Source organism: Pempheris klunzingeri, chromosome 6, assembly GCF_042242105.1.
Source record: "Pempheris klunzingeri isolate RE-2024b chromosome 6, fPemKlu1.hap1, whole genome shotgun sequence".
Taxonomy (NCBI): Eukaryota; Metazoa; Chordata; class Actinopteri; order Acropomatiformes; family Pempheridae; genus Pempheris; species Pempheris klunzingeri.
In genome coordinates, this window is record NC_092017.1 from 11,770,756 (window position 1) to 11,789,339 (window position 18,584).

The 18,584-nt window shown below is 44.5% G+C and overlaps 1 protein-coding gene across 1 annotated transcript in view; it reads left to right on the forward strand.

Annotated features, from left to right (window-relative positions):
• Positions 1-3,787: 3,787 nt before the first annotated feature.
• The window catches only part of sema6bb (sema domain, transmembrane domain (TM), and cytoplasmic domain, (semaphorin) 6Bb), a 112,557-nt gene continuing 97,760 nt past the window's right edge, over positions 3,788-18,584 (forward strand). Inside the window, exon 1 of the mRNA XM_070831971.1 lies at positions 3,788-3,854. The gene's annotated coding sequence lies outside the window, so the exon portion shown is untranslated. The remainder of the gene's footprint in view (positions 3,855-18,584) is intronic.

Here is an 18,584-nt window from a genome sequence, read left to right on the forward strand (position 1 = left end):
ATGAAAACAGCTGCCTGCTGCAGCCAATGCTAAAAAACCACAACTGTAAAGCCAAAACGGTAAGCTACAAAGCTTAAAGACACATATACGCAGTCATGTAATTCATTGCTAATATAAAATTATAGCTTAAAATAAAAATAAAAATGTATAAATACATTGGCTTACAAGTACTGATGAATTATGTTGGCATCAATTTACTGTTGGAGCAGGCTGAGTTGGAGCTTTTAACTGCATATAAAACATTTCCATCTCTGTGTACTATAAGCTGATCATATGTTTTATATGTAAAATATTAATCTACAAAATAACTAGTAACTATACCTCTCAGATGCATGTGGTGAATAAAGAGTAAAATATTTCCTTCCAGTAGAGCAGAAGGATAAAGTAACATAACATGGGAACGCTCAGCCAAGTGCTTAACAATGACACAACACAGCTCCAACTTTTGAAAGAAGAAATAACACAGTCTTCCTCTTAGAAATGAAAAGTTAAATCCATGAGCAACAACACGCATCCATGTTAAATTTAATACTCTTTGAGTTACATTGAGACAACCTTGGTAGCTAATGGTGACTAGCATAAGCAAACTTTGGACAAATATTGCTGTATTAATGGACATTACTGTGTCATTTCACTGACTTGATAGCTCTACTGTTCTTGTGCTACTGTTCACTGAATTTACCACAACTGTCAGTTCAGCAACATTTGCATATTATTGCTTTAAGTACAGCACACAGTTTACACACAGATAGTCTGGGAACTCCTGATGATTATTCTAAATCCCTCATAAAAGGATGGACACATTTCACAGTGTGTGTTGATTTGCTCTCTTGTCCCGGGCTCACCTTGGTTTAGATACCTATAGACACTCAGGTATGCTGGTTTATAAGTGAGACCAACAGAGGGACAGAGACCATGCGTGTAGGGACAACTCATCATTATTCCACTGTTGGTGAAAGTATTTCTGCCTGAATAATGATACCGCTGTCAGTGCTGTGTCCTCTGTCTGAGAGTCTCAGCAGCTTTCTCCTCTGGACGAAGGCAAACTTTCTTTTTAAGTTTTAATTGTGGAGGCTAGAAAGTCACAGGCAGCTTGGGATGATAAGGTAAGCAGGATGAATAATGCTAATAAGTATCACAGTGCTGGTGCAGGCAAAGTTTGGCTGTGTAAAGGAAGATAAGACAAAAAACAAAACAGCAAATAACAGCCAAACCAAAAATGATGTCCTACAAGAATATCAATGTCAAACAAGAGTAGGCCATATTATAAGCAAAACAAACAAAACCTCAGTGGATTAAAATGAGGAGCTTGTGTAACAATGGCCGCAATATGCCAAAAGCCCTCTGGCATTTCTTTCAAAATAGCTTCCAACACCCAGAGAAACTGATTATTTTAAGACCTTTACTTATATAATGCACATGAAATAACAACATCTTGTCCAAAATTATTTATCTTTTTGGATTCATTGTTGAATAAACTAACCGTAGGCTATTCAGTCATAGCTTGCAATTGTTTTTCTGCTTATTTCTCGCAAATCAGAAGTTGAATCATCTGATAAGCAGATTGTATCAAAAAGGCTGTCAGATTGCCAGTAGATTTTTTCAGATGGTAAAAAGAGTGAGCTGCACTCACGGGTCCTCACGTATATAGAGGTCATTATTTTTGTAATTAAGTATTCATGAATCAAAGCTTTAAAGCTGGAATTGGCTCCTTGCAATTTCACAGAGAGGTCCAGTGGGTCTTAACTCCTTTAACACAGAACATGCTGTGCCAGCACTATCCATTGATAGTGCTGTCAATGCGTCTATGTGGTAATTTTGACGTTAAGTCTTTTACAGGCCATTTAAACCTCTTTTTGGGGTCAATATGAAGCTGTCACTAAAAAAACACACACACACACACACACAAGTGATTGAAAACCCATTTCAAACGCAAACCCCAACGTGTAATAAACAATTACAATTACATTTGGCTGGTGGCTTATTGAGGTGTAATTAGACTACATTATTCCTCTGTTGTGTTAATTCAGGCTCAGTGAGTTGATGCAAATGCAGAAAGACCTTAAACTCAGGGATGGAGAGTGTTTTCAGTTCAGACGATTTATTATAAGTAATTACACTAAATTGGACTTTCGGGAATTCTAATGAAAACTGAAACTATTCAGGTTTGTCCTTTTAAAATATTTACACGGACTCATAGTGCTATAAATAATGAAACTGGATGCAAATGGACAAAATTTCCAACCGTCTGACAGAGAGATGGTTTGAATTTTTCCCTTGAATATTCGTTGTGACATTGTCCACCCTGAAGCTGCTTCACAATGACAATTTAAGAAACACTGGAATTTGTCAGAATCAGTAAGGAGGTTGTTTAGAAGCTAGACTACTATCTCACACAAGATGCTGCTTGTTCTTGGTCAAAATGCATCACCACCTCGGCTAATTCGGGTCCGCATCCTGACCTCCTCCTTCACTGAGTTTCTTTCAGGTACTTTCCACGTCCTCGGCAATAAAAGCCCACTTTTATCGAGAAACTGCTTTGAATCAGCCTTGTGATCTTATTTCAACGTCAGCACAGTACGTGTAACCTTTCAGACGATCCCCAAACCGCCTGTTGTTTGTCTTTTAAGTATAAAGCGTTCTTGGAATAAAGTTAACACCAGAACAGTGGTCTCTCTCTGGTGTGCGCCCCCGGTGCAGACGGGTCTGGACCGCGTCTGGCAACATGACTGTCTATTTTCGGTCCTCATGTTGCTCATCATGACATGTAGAATAACCAAGTGTCTGCCGCAATGACTGTCCTCACTTTTCCTGATGGCTTTTTGTGGCTGGGAACGACACCCAATTAGTCATTAATCAATTCCATTCCAGTCGCTGCATTACTCTGCTTCAGGTTTTGGCACTAACAGGCTTTAGGAGTCTCTTGTGGATGACAGCGGGGAGCAGTGCTGGAGAAGATGCTGTAGCTCACACAACCGCTAGAAGACAAACGCCGTGGTCCACCCACCGCACCAAAGCTCCCGAGTGCAGCTCAAGGAACAGCAACTATTTTTAATAAACCGATGAATGGGACTTTGCCCCGCGCCGGATCCTGAGCCTGGCTCTGCGTGGAAGTGGGGCGCATCAGCAGAGAGAAAGGACAGTCTTTTCCTCTCAGTTCAACCCGAGGTGGAAAAGACGCAGCAATGACAGAGCAGCAGTCGTGCGCAGCGGCAAAATAGACCAACTATTGTGCGGACTGCAGATTGATAACACAACTGGGCGAGCAACGGGAGCGGCAGATGTAATTTCCAAACGTTGCAGCTGGTTTGGTGCCAGTGGTGCGCTAGATGGGTCATTATTGCGTTCTCCTTTTCATCATTCACTGCTTCCAGCGTTTTCCAGATTACTTGGGGATCCCGGACGGCTGTCTGTGAGGGAGTACTGCTGCAGAGACTAACAGGGAATGCCATGTGTCGTTGCGCCACATAGAAGCTCTTTGTGGGCTGTTTTGCACCGGAGACAGGTGGTGACGTGTGTGTGTGTGTGTGTGCGTGCGTGCGTGTGTGTGTGCGTGCGTGTTTGCTTGTGTGTGTGTCGAAACTAGCGAAGAGTGGTGGTGGGGGGGTGGCACGGACACACAACCCCTGAGACAGTTGTCTTAGGGATGTCAGCCAGGCGTACGGGATCAGTTTTTGCCAGAGACAGGTGCGACAGGGAGGAGTAGTTTACAAAGCCCCGAACAGGATCTGGTAACGCACTAACGAGCCTCCGCTCTCCTCTGATCACTCTCGGATTTTTTTGGTATCCAGTGGGACTCACAATCGACTCATCCTGTGGTTGTCTCGGCGGCACCTTTCCGCTAATAATCAGAGGTAAGTGACCCGAGCTGTCCGGTGTGGAGGTCTGCTGTGGGTGGTGGTGGCGGCGGTGCGCTCCGAGGGCACAGGCTCTGTCGCGCCTTGATGCTTTGGATAAATTATGTTGCCTCTCATTAGACGAAACAACTGAGTCGCGGGAGTTCTTCAAAACGAACTAAATCAGCACACAATAGCTTCCGTCTAATCTTCCGCATCTCAGCTTTACATTAGATTTCATCGCATAATTCCCAATTTCATACTGCGTAGCTTGCAGCCACGCACCAAACGAGCAGCTCTCAGCCGTCTGGAGCCTGGAGATCATTCTATTGATTGGATATTGACACGACTCAGGTCGTGATTGAAAATGGCTGACAGTTGTGTATTGACCAAGGTTGCTTGTTACTGTACATCACGATAACGGTCACCATGCTGTCAGGATACCTCAGTGTCACTCTCCCACCTTAATTAAGCAGGTTTTCATCTAAGAAATGTTGGTTTCGAGAAATCTGGGACTTTCCTTGCGGTGTGAGCGAAATGTCCCCCCTTTTTTTGACATACCAATTGATTTAAAGCACAACTATGAAACCACATTTTCAGATCCAGTGAGTTGCATAACTGTGGAAGCAGAGAGTGTGTGTCTTCATTGATCCAAGCGTGTCCCTCAGCTTGTGTGTGTGTACTTGTTGTTGTTTGTCTACTGTGTGACTGCATGTTGTCTGCTGGTGGTTGTGTGTGTCCTACGGTCCTACCCGCTGGGCCCCTGGTGCCAGCTACTCCTTCCTTCAGGCTCCGCCATCCCTCCCTCCCTTCCTCACCAGTAGCAGCTGTCTTTACAGTACATTGAGCTGGATAGTGTCAGAATCACACTTTTTTGCTTTTTGTGCGAGGACCGCTAAGTCTCAATAGCTGGCTCCAAGTCTCCTAAAGTTTCACCATTTGGGAGCTGCATGTTTTTGTTGTGGCCCCTGTTTCAAATTCAAATTGCCTTTCAGCTGCCTTTTGTCCAACGCCGAGGTTTGTGGACTGGAAAGAGAGACAGAGAAGTAAGTGAAGTCCCCAAGGGTCAGAGCATTCTTATAATGAGCCCTGGTGTGTGTGAGAGAGGAGTGAGGAGTAGAGAGGGTAGAGAGACAGAGAGAGAGAGAGAGAGAGACACATCTAAAGAAAGTGAGACAGTGCGTCTTGTCCAGTGAGAGGGTAGATACAGCCAAGGGAGTACCAGCACCTCCAGCAACCTCTCTGTTGCTCTGACTGTGTCAATCAGCCTTGGAGGACAAGAGCCTCTTTAATTCTTCTTCCTCTGGGCTGTCACCCACTCTGACAGCCAGGGCCAGGGGTGCTGCTGCAGGTTACACATAGATCCTTCCTCCCCGCTGCTCAGATGCCTCAATGGGTGGTCATGTACTGCACCAGACTTGGTTTTCAGAGCTTACTGTGTAACATTAACAGAAGTGCAAACAAGGCAGGTACAGTAGGTGGTGAAAGGGAAGAAGATGAAACATAAAAGGAGAAATGATCATAAACTAGATATTGTCTAATCCTCCGAGTGTTGCAGCATCTTTGGCACGACAGAGGAGGAGTTGTGGCCTTCCCTCTCATGCGCTGACATCCTCTTGTAGGCCCATCACACCACCAGTAATTAGAAGAGAAGCACTATCAGAGGGAATGAATTAATAGACAACAGAGGAAACACCTGCCTGATACCATCTCTAATCTTCTCATTGTACCAGATCGAGTTTTCATTTGTTCAGAAGTCAAGGACAAAACACTTGGTGAGAGTTGGGATTAGAAGAAGAATGACTTTTAAGCATCAAGTGCATCAAGTCAGCTACAGAGAGTCAGTGAAAGTTAAGTGAAAAATCAAATGTACATTAACATAGATTCTTTCACCACAGGGTGAACTATCACAGGGGTGTGAACAAGATCAGGGAACTAAAATGATCAAGAGACAGACCTCGGAGCTGCCTCACCGACACATACTGTTGATTTTACCGTAGCACTGCAAAAATATCAGTCCTTTGTCAAGATTTAATTATGTCAACGTTTCATTAAAGTTTGTTTTGATGTTAAAGGATTTTATAATAAGCCTCAAAAGAGTTTAATTTCTTTCTGCAGGCAGGGGAGAGGGGATACATGTTTTCTCAGTCAGTATATAAATAACCAGACTGTAGGAAGCAGTACTCCTGCCAAAAGAAATGACTCAGTAGGGGGCAAGATTGCACGGGCATATAAGGAAAACATAAGGAGAGCAATCGAAGGAACAGTGTACCTGATGTTAGACCTGATGTCCTGAACACTAAAAGCGATTAGTGGAGAAACTCAAACAGGAAAAAAGCAATAGTTGCAAGTAAAAGCCTAATACAGGAGCAGGATTTTATATCAATGGAGAACTCAGATAACAAGGCTAAATGTGTGCCCAGGAAACCAGGCAGGGGGTTTGTACCGTTCCAAAGTCCCAGTGCTGATGTCAGTTTTTGGCGATGTTCTCTCTGTCCCCAGTGCTTCTCCTCGCAGCTTAACAAACTGCTCACTGGAGCGTGGCTAATCCTTGGCTAGCAGTGCCCAGCGATTTATTATAAAGTTAGTTAATTTGGGGAGATCTGCAACATCCCATCGTACAGCCATGCCTTTGACAGATCCCTTCTGTCTTTACTGTAGAGTCTGCACCGCCAATTAGTTTGAAGAATTATTTGCGTGCGTGTGTGTTTGGCCCATTGAGAAAAGAGAGAAAGACGGAGTGAGAGTTTGCCCACGTCTATCAGAGAGAAACATAAGTGACATTGTTCGCCACATAGTGTCTGTTTGCCTTCCTGTCTTTCATGGACTTTGTGTGTGTGCATGTGTGTGAGTCAGTCTGTTTGTGCCTTATACAAGTGTGATTCAGCACAGTCCAGCCTCGCTTGAATGGGCGCCCTGTTTGTGCCTCATTTCTGACGCCAACAGCCGCTCTGCACCCCTCGCCTCCGAGCAAGTGTTGTGCCCTATGTGCTAAAATAACAGGTGCTTATACACAGTGACTTAATCCCTCTTGCTCACCTCCCTGCTGCACCCTGCTGGGGTTACGTCACCTGTGGGCCCGGGGCAGTTCCAACGTAGAAATAAAAACCAAAGTTTAGTCAGTCAGAGCTCTAGTTGCCAGGCAAGTTCAGGCCAAAGTAAGGCTATAAAGCTGTACTTCATCAATGTGCTTCTTTCTACAGTCACAGAATCTGATTGCATAACTATGTAGAAACGTGAATTCAACATTAAAACAAAGACAAAGACAAATTAAAACAAAGTTGTGACCTCTTCTCTATCCTGGACCAGCACTTAAAGGGGTACTCCACCAATTTTCTTCATCCGTCATTCATCTGTACTACTGTGAAAACAGTTGTATAATGCCTTCTGTTTCTCTGGAGGGACCTGTCTATTGTTGAATTGTCTATTGTAAGAATGACGAGATTTAATTTTCTTCAATAGAAAAACAGGCGTGAAAGAGTGAAATTTCAAAGAAGTGGACTTTTAAGAGGCATCCACTGAAAAAGACTTTATTGAGCTGCACTATGGGAAACGTAGGATCCAGTGTTTTTAAAGATTGACCACTTCCAGGAACCAAGAGTCAGGATATTTTGGCCTCTGTTGCTTCAGTTTTAGTCATTTACATCTTGTTTATGTGAGTTACGCAACATATTCAAAAGCAGCATGCCTTTTGAGAAACGGAGCCCCTATTACTCTTGATGATCAACAAGTGTTTCCAATGAAAACTGTGCATACCTCTAGGGGTAAGCAGGGAAGTATTATTTCTTGCGATTTGTGTGAACAGACCATTAAATGTGTTTTTGGCTAAAGTCTGGTTCTCCTTGGCAAAAATGAGTCATAAGGGTAAACATTTGATTCTAATGGCATTTCAGTATTACACCGACTGCACGAACACCTGTGTTTCTTTTCGTCTCCCGTGAGCTTGTCCAGCCTGTCTTGTATTTCCCTGGGTTTGGGCCAAACTAAGGCAGATGTATTAGAGGTGTCCTCTGTGGGCGCAGAGCTGTCGCCATCTACATCAGTCTAGTCAGAGACTGACAGACTGGTAGGAAATACTGTTGGGCTGCTGAGTCTAGGGGGTTGTGTTAAACCTGGCACCCCAGCGTCCTTTTCTTCTTTCTGTGTCTCCAGCATTCCCTTCACTTGTTTTTCCTTTCACACATTCTGCCACCATACTGCTGCTCCCCTTGTTACCTCTCTTCTCCTGCTCCCCCTCTCCTGTCCTTCGCTTTCCTCTGCTCTGCTTTCTTCCCTCCTCCCCCTCTCCGTCTCCTCTGGACCTTGATGTCAAGGCCTCTCAGGCAGTGTGGTCTCTGTCTGCAGGCTGTCAGGGCAGGGACACTGCCCACTGGGACCCTGAATGGGACAAATTGACCGTAACAATGTTCCCACTTAGCATGTGGAGCTGGGAGAAAGAGAAGGTGAAAAGGAGGGCCTGATGATGGAGGGGCACGCCAGCCGCATTGGGGGAGAGAGGGAGATAGAGAGAGAGGGGGGCGGGACAGCACTTTGAAATGTATGAATTTAAGACTTGCATTAAATCACTCACTTAAAACATCCTCTCTTCACACCTTCTCTCTCACTTGTTCACAGACACACACACATATGGGGCTTCTTGTTGTTATTTGCCCAAGGCTAGTGTTGGGGTTGCCATAGCAGCAGGATAAACACGTTTGCTATGACCCTGCGAGCCCTCACACACACACACAACACACCTCATTCTCAAGGACCAGATGTCTTCCAGGGGGGTTCGTCAAGTCTGGCGGTTTGATCTGCACGAAGGTGCTATGGCTGCCCGACAAAGGGTCAAGGATCATCCAGCCCCCCATTAAAATGCAATAAGGGCTATAGCCCAACGGGAGCAACTCCGCCATTTAATCACACACCGCTGCTCCCTCATCATCTGCTCTCTCCCTTTTATCTTTTAATCACTTGTTTTTCCAGTCCTGTCTTCCTTTCACTCTCATCTCTCCGTCTGCTTCATGGCTTTTATACATCCAGTGCAATGCCAAGGCAGCCAGAACAGATGAGAGAGTTCAAAGAAGGAAGCCTGATATAGTCAATAATAAGCGCTCTTTCATTTTTCTTTAAAAGATTCTCTCTCTTATGGCTGCTCTCATCAGCAGCCACAGGCTAGTCTCTCGTCTGAGTTTGTAAAAGTCTATGATTTCAATATATTTTTTTTGTCTATGCCCTTTAACTGTGACAGAATGTCCTGGAGAAGTTGGAGCAATATCATGTTGTGTAAGCCTGAGGTGGCGCAGTATGACAGGAACAAAGAATGCAGCTGCTATCACCAAAGGCCAAGTGGCTGTTGAATAAAGATGCTTCCCGTCGGTAAAACTGGCATTCCATGTAGGCTTATTGTACCTCCACAGGGAGAGTTTGTTCTTGCATGTGTGTGTCTTTCCTATATCTGAATAAGGTAGACAATGGGGATTCTTCCATTCTCTGCGGCAGTGAAAAAGAGACATTTCCATGAGTATAAACTCGGTCCTGCTGGCAGCGAACCATGAGTGATACTGTGGGAGACGGGATGAAAAGACAGGCAGACATGACGGAGACGGACACCAACTTTTACTTCCTGGACACGAATAAACACTGTGTGTGAGCTGAATGTTTTTCACGGCCTGTTTGCTTGTCATTAAGCCGCGTTCACATAGCTTTCACCCCACACACACACACACACACACACACACTTGGTCGTCTCTCTGTCTCTTGCACTCCTATGAAGTCTCGGTGTCAGCAGAGCCCCAGTTTGTTAACAAGAGAAGAGACTAATGAGGGGCCATGGTCAGGAAGGGAGAGGACAGACTGGTCCCGTATAACACCCGGAATACATGAATACACACTGGCACACTGACTTGCGTATTCCCAGACATACACATGCATACACTCACAGCTAAGTAATAAGCCACCACAAGCCCAAAGCCTGGAGCAGCATACTCAGTGCCAGCAGCCATACTGCAATTATATTATTTTTCTTCTCTGACATGATATAAATAGCAACACTTAGTTCTATTACAGCATTCGCAAGCACTCTTTATACACCTCCTTGGTTTTATTTCCCATGCCAGGTTACTCTGATCACTAAGCAGATAACTAATAAGGCACAGTTTAACTACTGTATGGTGGAAGACGGGGGGAGGATGCTGGTCACAGACATCCTGAATCATTTCCCGCATCAGCACAGCGTGAATCTGAAGAAACCATGCCCTGTGGGCCAGACTGGTTTTATCCTGCTGCTGTTATATAGCTGAATCATTTCTTAGGGGAACCTTCAGCCCAAATGATTCTATCCTGTAGTTTTATGGTCGCAGAGAAGCTGCAAAAAATATAATGATAATGTTCTCATTGCCGTTGTCTGTAACTGCTGTCGAAAGAATTGTTTACTGCTGTAGCTGCAGCCTCAGCTATTGTGGCCGCGGTGTGGTGGTGTTCTGGTTCTAAGTTTGTGACTGTAAAAATATTTAAATGTCTGCTCATTTTGCTGCCAAGCTACCACTTGTTTTGTGCTTTGAGGTAATTAACAGCTTAACACGTTCAGTGACCTGAGGGAGCCAGTCATGCTGAAAAAACAAAAAGAAAACTCCGGCTTGCTGGCACTGGGCGAGGGGCAGTTGGCGAAGTGGAGGGACGGAGCAGAGACTGTGACCTGCTGTCTCGCTTCGCTCGGTGATGGTGAAGTGAAGAGAGACCGGAGAGCGGGTGAGGCAAGAAGGGGCAACGGCATGTTAATGGTTGCTGGGCGAAGCTGAACTGTAAGGTAATGGGGAAAAGCAGAGAGGCATTGAGCAGAGGGAAGGCCACGAGCATAGAGAAGCGAAAATAGTGGAAGAGTCTTGAAAGGATGCTTGCTCAGCCTCTGTTGCTGTTGCAAAGTGGCAGGGAAGTGGGTCCTTGAACGCACTCGCCTAAATCAACGGCTCAGAAGCACCAATTAATGTACAGCCTCACTGTGGGTCTCTGCTGTGCCGAATCAAAGGGGTCTGGCTGTGCAGTGCGTCTGCTCATCTCCCAAGCATGTGTGCATGCACTCACATGCACACTCATGCCCCCCACACAGAGGGGATTTTAGCCAAGAAACAAGAGCCAATGAGTGAGCGATGAGATGGAGGTAAAACATGAAAGTCAAGGTTAAAGAACAAAAGAACGGTGGTTTGGGCCTTGTTAATAAGTATTGAAGGGATGAAGGGAAGGTGAAGTTTGATGTGCTCGTGATAGGTGACAAGGTGAAGAGATGAAATAAGGAGTGGGGGAGGAGGAGGAGGAGGAGGAGGAGTGTGTTCTTCGAGGGTGGGAATCACAGAATCAGACCCAGGACCCATCTGGAGGCAACAGGTCTGGTGACAGCAGGCAGGTTCCCGATCCAAATATCCCAGCCGTGGGTGACAGCCAGGAAGAGAGCCAGGGTCTCCCCTCGTCCAAGACCCGTGGAGACCCAGCCAGTCCACCAGCAATCTGTCCCCTGATACTAACCACTTCAATGGGACAGAGAGGCCTATTTGTTATGATGGGTTATGGATTTAAATTGTTCAAATTGAAAGTGGATGGTTGATTACATGGTATTAGCGCTGCTGTCAGAGATGAGTGGATTCTGTGAGGATGGCTGACGGTCTGTATACTGAGGAGTTGTGTGGAAATGATGGAAAGGATTTAAGCTTCTTCACAGCAAATCTGTTAATGCAGTACATTATGTCCTGGTCTGAATTCATTAACATTAATTTCACTTGATGTAAGGAGTGGTAACAATAGCAGCCACAAACCAATAAGCCACAAAAGCAAAAAATAATTGATATCCTACACACATAACAGCTACTGCTAAAGCCTGTGTGATGTTACAATAGAGCTGTTGATTGGCAAGTCCTCTGTGCTGGATTTTCTGTGGTTGCTGTGCATTCAGAATACCATAGCTAGCGTGCTCACAGTAGCTAGTGGGTCATTCGTATTTGCATGTAAATGTTTTTCACCCTTTGGCTTGACTGGTGGGGCAATCAGAATGGTTCTCTGTCTGCATCACTAAGAGGGAGGCTGCAATGACTGACTGTGACATTCAGAGCTCAGGCCAGGCTTCACCCTTTGCTTTCATTTGCTTGTTCGCTCACATGTTTACTTCTGTGGGAAGGAGAAGGCAAAAGACAGGAAAGGGTGTTTTTTTGTGTTGATGTGATATCCAGTCAGCGAGCCTTTTAGTCCCATTCTTAACAGCTTGATTTGCTCTGAACATGAGAATTAGACCATGCCATCCCACATCCTCCTACCTCATCATCCATCCCTGGAGCCTCAGCTTGGCCACCTCCGCCGTCCCATGGCGCCACTGAGATGGACACTTGTGAGGCTTTTCTTGTTCAGACTGGCGTGACACACACACAAACATACACGGGTGCACACACACACACACACACACATACACCTCCCACATGGCGATGATTGATACATGTGCAAACGCATATCTGCACGACGGAGGAGTGTTTGTGCTTGACTCATGTAGCACATCCCAGGGTTTGGCAGTCTGTCAGACATTTATCAACCTCTGTCATCAAATGAAACATGGTCCTTAAGGTCTCTGAGCTTGACTAGCTTGGTTTCTCTGGTTGTTGAGTGAAGCAGACACAGGGGACACTGGGGGATGGGGGCACTTGGAGGGGAATGAAATGGACATAGGCAAATTAGTCAGTGAGTGAATGAGACATAAATAATCAAAATACTCACTTCCTCCACTGTTGGAAAGCGTATTTACATTAAGAAATATGTCACCGACCTTACTTGAAACATGTCCTTTAAGGCAACCGCAACGCTCCACTGAATAATTCTGCTCCATTTGGTGTTCATACCCACTGTGTTCTTCCCACCACTGATGTAGGAGCATCTTGCGTCTTTGTCTGAGTATGTCACTGTGTCTCTGCCATTTGGGAAGTTTTGTGTGTGTATAGAGTCTAAATAAACAGAAAAACTATTTAAAAGGTTTCAGTTTTTCCAGTTTATGCTGGTGTGCGTTTGATGACAACACTTCAAACATTTCTCTAATCCTCCTCCTTGACATCTGAGAGTTGAGTTGTATTATTGTAGGATGTTACTGTATGGTTTGTCTGCTAGATGGAAACATTGGTTTGTTGCTGTTATTGTTTTGTTATTGTTAATTGTATTTTTGCACCGACTGCTCTTCTGAATGTAGTATGGGGAGCCATAGGCTTAAAATGTCTGATCATTGGCCTTTTAATCATGCCAAAGTGTTGATTCTAGTTTGCTTATTTCTGGGCTCTCAGTATATTGATTCTGACGCCTCATCAGTGACCCTTCTCTCAACAATGTGACTCTTGTGGCAACTGCTCTTTTACCTTGTCCTTACCTGGGGACATCATCACCGTGCTGCCTCGACATCCTGTTGTGTGCATCAACACGCAGCTCACTTGTTACCTGCCGTGGCTGCTCTAACCTTTTCAACAATTATCCGCTTGCTTCTTATAAATAGCCTTGCTTGTTCTGTCTGTTTCATTTCAAAACCAGCCATGCTCTCCCCTGGCTCTCTGCAGCAGCAGCAGCAGTACAGGGAAACATGATCCCAGACTCTAAACTAAAGTAATAAACAAGACAGAAAATGCCTGAGAGCCAGCTCTTGCAGGCCTGAGATATGTCATGTACCCAGAAACATTAAGGGTGCTGTGACAAGGGAAAAGCATTGACTGAGTTTTTCCAGTTGCATGCATGTTGGAGAAGAACATCAATAAAAGCTATGATGTTGCTGTAGTAGCAAGTAAACAGAGTCCCTGGCCAAAATAACCCAAATCATCATAGAAACATGCAGCCAATGAATAAACCTTCAGATTTGCCTCCTGCCTTCCCAGCGTACTCGTAACTCATAATAGAGCATTTTTTTCTCCTCATAATTTACCTTATTGATGACTCTCAGTGAGCATGTTTTTAATTGTGCTTCCCTCAGGAGGCGAGCTGAGTGCTTAGTTACAGAAACACTGGAGAAAACTGTTCCTGCCAAATGTTAAAGATGGCAGTTGCTCTTGAGTGAGGTTTTTAGTTCTTATCGCTTGCCCGCTGGACAGTGCTGCTCCTCTCTGCCCGGGCAGTCTGTATCAATTTTTTTAATTTTTTTTTTTCTTCTTCTCTGTTTTTTTGGCTCGGGTCGCTTCACCTGGCATAGAGATCCCCTCTGCTGTCATCAGCACCATTAACGGCCACAACAAAGTAGCTTTGAAGCTCTGCAGGGCCAAGGCCATAATAGGAGGACAGCTCCAGGCTCACACTATGATGGAGGGAAAGCTCAGGGGCTCCACTGTTTGCTCCTTAGTTCAGATTTCTGTCCCCTTTCATAAGATAAGGCTCTAAAGACATCTGGACCAATTACTGTCTGTCTGTCCCTTCATCTGCCTTCCTTACTCCCTCTCATCTCTGTTTTAACCAGGCTCTGACATTAAAGGTGAAACTGACAAATGCAGCAGCATGGATTATAAGTGTACAGGATAAATTATGCTGCAGTAGTCAATGTGTTTTGGTAAAATTGTCACTCTCTGGAGCTATTTTCAAGACAGAGGTGGAAACCGCTGGAGGCACAGAATTTATTGCTGTCTCTTCTGTTAAGTGGATGCATTATGTTCATTTCCTTTGCCGCTTTCCAAATCTTAATCAGATGGTTAATTTACTGTCTTGCAGGCTTTAACCAGCTGGCTCCAAACATCTTCATCTCCGTCTCTTTGTCTTCTGTGTGTGTCTCCATGGTTGCCTCGGCTTGTGTAGTAGTCAAGCAGGCAGAGTTTTGTGTGTCAAAGCGTGTGTGTATGCGCCCTTGCTTGTGTGTGTAGCTAGGTGGGTAGGGTAATTTAAGAGTGTCTTCTGCCTGGGCTGGTATTAATACAATGAGGCCAGTGAAAATGTGACAGGGATTATTTGTCTGGCAGGTCTGAGTCAGTCCACAGAAGAAGAGACCAAGCCACTGCGAGGAGCCTTCATTAATATAATAACACTCTTCAGTTATAACAGCTAGAATGCTTCATGCTCTTTATGTGACATGTGCTCACAAACCTAATGGCTGCCTTGTTAGACCCTCTATGGCTGTCTCGCTCTTTATTTATATGTTTGTCACTTGGTCTTTCACAAAATTCACAGAAAGGAAAGTGGGGAATGTGATTATGCTCTGTGCAGTCACTTCTGCTTGTGTTTTACAGGCCATCAGCTCAGCATTTCCTTGCCATTGTCAAGTTGGTTCCCCAGTGCTGATAAGAAAGAAATTGCCAGTGTGGCAGTTGACTTGCTTCTTCCTTGAGAGTTGCCATCCAGGCTGAAGCAGGCTTTGAGTCTCTTTTTGTTCCCCTGAAAAGTCTACATCAATATCTTTGTCTGGAGGTGGGGAGATTCGTTTGCATCTGATAATCCCTTTTCACTCCTGAAATTAGTTTCTCTCTCTCGAGGCTAACATACAGAAGCAAAATTACAAATGAGCGAGGATTACAAATGTAAAAGTGTGAAACAGAACAGATAGGGAAATGAGTGGAACATGTGTGTGGGTGTGGGTGTGCGAGTGCTTGATTGTGTGTGTGTGTGTGTGTGTGTGTGTGTGTGTGTGTGTGTGTGTGTGTGTGTGTGTGTGCGTGTGTGTGTGGAGGAGGCCTCTCTGCCAGCAGTCAAGGACTCTTGGTGGGATACTCACCTGATTGAAATGAATAGATTCCTGGACAGTGGGTACAGGAGGAGGGTAGTGGGGCGTGTGGAGAGGGTGCCGAAGGACTTGTCTGTCATCACACATCTACACGAAACAGACGCACGCACACACACACACACACACACACACACACACACACACACACACAAATGGAAGCTCAGTGGCTCATTAATGCACCTTAGCACCACCGGCTACACCAGGCAGCGAGCCAACCCCAAAACAGAATCTAAGAGGTGATGCTCACCACAGGCCACCCTCGGTTGGGTAGAGGTGCAAAAGCTGAGCCTCTGGCAAGTTTTATGTATCACTCATTAGCATCTATACTCAAACTAATGATGAGAGAGACAAAGAGAGAGAATGAGACACCATTCAAACTGAATAATGAAAACAAAACCACACAAACACACACACAAGCCTCAGCGCTTGCGTACACACACAGTCGGCTGTAAAAGCAGCTCAGCTAACAACCACTGGGGTTCTCACTGAGGAGTTGATATTTAGTTAGACTTAAGGCTTAGGAGTGTCTGTGTAAGTGGATGAAGTGATAAATCTTAAAGCAGAACACTCTCCCTGAGCCAGCGCTGTATTTTGGTGAACTAGTTCTCCTTCGTCTACGTGCTGGGGGACACAGTCACACAGGGGAGACTAGTTATAGAAACATCCTAGGTTTTTGTTCATAAACACGACTCCTGCCTCATGAAAATGCACTCTGTGTGTGTGCGTGCGTTTGTAGGTGTGCACCAGCTGTTTTTCAATGCCCCCCCATGATAGCTTTTATCAGCATGATTAACAGGAGAGCAATATTGATTTCGTCAAAGCAGTTTCTGAGGCAAAATGTCGTTATTTAGTCTATGTAATCATCAGGACATTTTGTTATTGTTGTCAGGCGTCTTGGTAGCTTTGCTAAGGAAAGCTCAGAGTGGGGCTCAGCAAGTCCACAGCAAGGCAGCTAGTTTCTCTTCCAAGGCCTCCTGAGACTCAACCCTGAGGACCTGGACTAATTCCTCTGCATCACATTACCATTCTCATTAATGTGACTGATTATGCACTTGGAGAGAGTGGGCCATATCGTGAGCCAACCAGCCAAAGTGTTTACTGGCACACAAGTGTGAAAAATCAGAATGCCCACTCGTGTTGAGTCATTTGTGCCTTAGATCATTCTGACGGCTGCGCACAGACCTTTGACATCTCATTCTCTGTCAGGAATGGATTTCCATCTTATTTGGATGGTGATTTAATATGTGAGGCTGTGTTTGTGCTCGCACAAGCTGGTGTGTTGTGTCAGCGTTGTTTCTGTGCTTATGAAAGAGATGTTGCAGAAGTGAAAGTTAACTTCATGCTGATAGTTTTGATCACACACTCAATTAACCTGTCTTACCGCAAAAATGTGAAGGAGCGCATCTTTACATAGCCAAATGTACTGCAGAGAAGTGCCGAGATAAGACGTTCTGAAAATGGCAGTAAATGTATTTTATTAATAATAAAGCTAGTAGATCCAATTTCTTGAACTTGTTTTTGTAGGAAAAGCGATGATGATCCTGGTAGCAGTGGTGTTCCTGTTGTTTTGAGTACATAGTACACAATGTTTCCTACTGTTTTTTGTATTCATTGTTTGCGAGAGATCATAACAATCCACAAAGCAGCTCACTAGAAAGTCTGACTAAGGTAAGAAAACTAGAAAATATGTGTTATCTAGAAAATGACTGTGTCTTGTTTCCTCAGCGCGCTAAATGGTGGCCCTGAATGGGTGAAAAGAGTAATAACGCGTAATGCATAAGACGATTTCGTGATAATTAGATGTTGTGCAGAGACTGTTTAAAATTCAGACAGACTTCAGACGGAAAAGAAAACACAAACCCCCAGAGCCATCACACTGTCCTAACTACAGCCATTATTTGGTTCATTACAACAGGAACAAAACATAAATAGCCTGTTATTTCAGAATAGTGTGCTTCTGTTGGCTCCCCTCAGAGTAGCAAAACAGAAATTGTTTTTGGCCTGACTATTGCTATGTTTTGGTGTATTTTGAATTAGTATGTTCCTTAATATAGACTACCGCAACCTCCCACTGCTAGATATGTACTCTAGGCTTAATATAGAACAGAGATCCCATCTGCTTAATTCAGTTCAAGTCGATCTTTATTTATAGCGCAGGGAACCATTTAGGAGCAAATGTCAAGTTTACAATTTGAAAACAAGAGACCACCCCCCAGGCCCTACACTAAAGGGAAAGCAAAGAAATTAACTGAGTGCATGAAGACTTAAATAATAATAGTGGCAATAGTTTCATTATGCTCTAAATGTTCTTAAACTAGAGATGTTACCCAGACTATTAAGCCTAAAAAATCTGTTATTCCAGGAGAAGAAGCAAATGGTCCAAGATCCATCTGTAATGGTATGGTGTGCGTCAGCGTGTGAAATTCAGACTTTAACTGGGCGATAATAAAGTCTCTGCTATAGTAGTCTGATGTGTGTTGTGAGAGAGACATAGATAGAATCGGGTCAGGCTTGACCACCACGAGATCCCACCCCCTATAGTATCTGTGCTTAGTAAATGCTCAGCGAGATATTCAGTCACAAAATCAAATCTCTCTCTTATATTTGCCATGCTTTAGTTGTTTTGGCCAAGTCTCGGTAGGGAGTGAAGTTGCATACATTAACTACAACACTGGAGAGATGCACAATTAAATAGTCCTCTATTCTTCTTCTATCCACCTCCTGTCAATGCTGGAACATCATCAGACATGTGCCATGGATTTTCGTTGCACAGATTTGGTTAGTATTTTGGTTGGCTGGAAATAAACAGCCTTGCTCTATGCAATAGTCACATTTCTGCATTTGGTTTGAAAGCAGCATAAGAATCGGCCACAAGCCAGCACATTAGCTGGCGCCTTTCCTCTGAGGTCATTGTATCACTGCCCTCTGTCTTCCCACCATTGACCTGACTGAAGCCCATGGCTATCAGAAACAATTATCTAGATTGTGTCAATAGAGTCAGTGGAGCAGGTGAAGGCATCAGTATCTCAATGTAAGTCTCAGGTCAGTGACAGTAAATG